This window comes from Octodon degus, unplaced genomic scaffold, assembly GCF_000260255.1.
Source record: "Octodon degus isolate 3935 unplaced genomic scaffold, OctDeg1.0 scaffold00154, whole genome shotgun sequence".
In the NCBI taxonomy this organism is placed as follows: domain Eukaryota; kingdom Metazoa; phylum Chordata; class Mammalia; order Rodentia; family Octodontidae; genus Octodon; species Octodon degus.
In genome coordinates, this window is record NW_004524730.1 from 2,577,071 (window position 1) to 2,580,381 (window position 3,311).

The following is a 3,311-nucleotide window of genomic DNA, read 5'->3' on the forward strand; positions in this document are numbered from 1 at the left end:
GATTCAGAAGCACGTTAGGTGGTAATCCCAGATGCTTGCTTGTCTGGTACCTAGACACAGTGCAATGCAAGGAATCTGTTGTACTGGTCTGCAGCATCGTGCAAGGACTACAGTTCACAGCGGCCTAGCTCACATCATATGAAGACCTAGATACGAGATGCTTATCTAGACTCAAGTATAAAATAAATGACAGGGCCAGCGAGATAGGCAAGCTTAGGCAAAGAGTGCGGGGGCTGCGGCAGCCCTGTCCCCAGGATGGCTGAGTAGTCCAGAGTCCAGGCATAGTAGAGCACACCTGCAATCCCACCTCTGGGGAGGCTGTAAACAGGAGGATCACCATGAGTCTGAGCTGCATGGGGAAACCCTGTAACAACCAAATACATTAAAAATAAATGAAATAAATGATAGCTCTTGCTTTAGCAGCACATGTACTACAGTTGGAATCATACAGAGATGAACATGGTCCCCATGCAAGGATGATGCACAAATTCATGAACCATTTCATATTTTTAAAAAGGATTCTAACAAAATTATAAATGATACCGAGATGGTAACACTACTTACTCTGACTTGATTAGAATACACTCTATGGATGTATTGAAGGATCACACAGAACTCAATTGATATATTCATGAAATAAAATTAAAGTTTAAAACCTTCTTAGATATTAAGTCTAAGATATTTGTTTATTATATCCCAATGGATTAATACAGCCTGCATCTACATTATAGACCAATAAAACTTGGCTTGGCCTTAGTGCAACCAGCTTCCTTTGGAAAAGTTGTTTGACAAAGCATCAAAACAGAATGCTTCAAATAGTAAGCTATTGTCCCGTAGTTGTGCAGGCTGGAAGTTAAGAGTCAGGTGCCTCCAGAGCTGGTGCACTGCCTGGTCAGGCTTCTCTTTCTGAATCAGGGATGGTCATTTTCCTGCCGGGTCCTCAGAGGCCTTTATTTGGTGCATGCAAATGAAAAGGGGGAGGAAAGTTAGCGGTAGGGGAAGAGATTTGTGGTTTTCTGATCAGTATACTAATCCTAGAGGACCATGCTTATGAGCACACTTGAGTTTCACACTTGAGTTACTTCAGTATGTCCTTGGGGCCCCATCTCCATGGACGGCCACACTGGCAATAGGGCTTTGACATGTGAATTTAAGGGAACACAGACATTAATTCCACAATAAACAATATGTGTCCAGCTTTTGTTTCTCACTGTGTATGCAGGCAAATCTTTAAGCATAGAGTTATAATTAGAGGTGCAGGTTAATGCTGCTTAGATTACTGATTCTACAATCTTCCCACTTGTACGTCAATGCCTTACAGCTGTTGAACTAGGTTGCGTTTTGCCTGAAATCTCCTCTCAAGTTTTATACTGGACTGATTGGCAGATGATAAGATATGAACTAGACACCATGCACAGACCCATCTGGCTTTCCTTGCCTGTAGGATGTGGGATTTTGAAATAAAAATTGAGTTTAAAAATGCTCCTGGTATTCAATATCACACTGTTGAAAAAATTAAAGGTCATTAGCTGCCAACAGAAAATAGGCTAAACACTTGAGCTGCAGAATAAATAAAGCAGATCCTTGGCTCCCTTTCACATGCTGAAGGAATGTGGGGCTGTGCGTGTCTTCTCTGCACGTCAGTGTCCTGGTCTGCAAAAGCAAGCAACAGTATTAGCTACATGAGGATAAAACGCGCTTGGCTCAAGCTTTGCTGAATACCTAATCACAGTATTTATAGTGTTTAATGACCAGTGAAATATGGGTATGGCGCCATGAGAGAGGGAGATGCCCACTAAAAAACAAAGCCAAAAAGAGCCCAAACAAATAAAAACTATTGTAAATTTCAGCCAAATATATGGTTGGCATGAATGGGTAAAGGAACAGGGACTAGAAAATTAGAAATTGAGGAAGTGAGTTAAAACCTTCTGAGTATGCGTCAGACTCTTTACAGAATAGGTTCTACTGAGTGACAGGGAGGGTGTGTGAGGGCTTTGGTCTGTAGGCTTATGTCCCTTCAAATCCATGTGCTAATTCACCACCACCACTGCCTGGCGAGTGTATGAGGAGGTGGGGCTTTTAGGATATGATGTGCGTCACACCATAGAGCCCTCAAAAATGGAATTAATGTCTTTATAAAAGAGATCCACAGAGTGGCAATGTCTCCTCTTCCACACATCGACACAGCAAGAAGACACCGTCTGCAAACCAAAAGCAGCCCTTACCACACAACAAATCTCTCGCACTTGGATCCCAGTCTTCCAGACTCCAGAAGTGAGAAGGAAATTGATAAATCACTTATTTCATGTTATTTTTATAATAGCAGACCAAATGGAATAAGACATATAAACATGTAGGAGTGACCAGGAAGAGCCTCGAATGTAGCAGCCTCTCTTTCCCTCATACTGGCTCAGTAGGGAAACCAGTCTGCTGTTCTACTGTGTGGCCAGGGAGCCTGCTATCTAATGGAAGTAGGAGAGCAAGGGAAAGATCAAGTGAATACAGAGAATGCTCTCTTACATGAGGAATAAAGACTAAACACTGACAAGGTAAAATGTGGGCATCACAAGCCCAGCCTGGGCAGCTCGGCGTCTTAATATGGCCCTATCTCAATTTTTAAAAGAAAATAATAAATTTAATTAAATGGTCTGGGAATATAGTTCAGTGCAAAGACTGGATTCAATCCCCAGCAACCCCCTGCCCCAAATTCAACTAATTCTTCACACTGTACCATGGTACCCTACAGATATACGAAATTTGTCATTGTTAGCAAAACATCAGGACCTCAATAATCTAAAAATAATTAATTTTTGTTTCCAGTGCACCAGGCACTGCACTAATCATTTTAGATACATCATCCCATTTAATCCACTTTGAGCTTGCCAGGAAGGCAATATTATCTTTATTCTATTGGGATGAAAGCTGAAGGTCAGAAAGGTGAGTGAGTACTCAAGATCACGCGAGACGAGTTCATTCATCCTTTAGGGATTGCTCCAACAGAGACACACAGCCTCCCGGAGGCCACAGGGCCGTCTTCCCTTGCTTTCTTCTCATCCTGCTTGCTTAAATGGGGCAGCCTCAGGAGACAGCAGAATCCATACCATGAGGAGTGCTTGGTGCCATATTATGAAAAGCATTAACAAGTATTTTACAGTATCAGAAATATGATCACTGAAAACTTCCTCTCATTATGTTGATAAGTAACTGCAGGGAGAATGTTTGCTAGACAAAGGGAAATTTTGGTTTTACCTTTGCATGTACACTGCCTCGTAATCTGCACTACTCTGAAAGAAAATGATCTGAAATGCTGC

At 42.0% G+C, this 3,311-nt stretch overlaps 1 pseudogene; it reads left to right on the forward strand.

Moving 5' to 3' along the window:
• The first annotated feature begins 411 nt into the window (after positions 1-411).
• Positions 412-511, forward strand: LOC111812968 (annotated as a pseudogene).
• Positions 512-3,311: the final 2,800 nt, after the last annotated feature.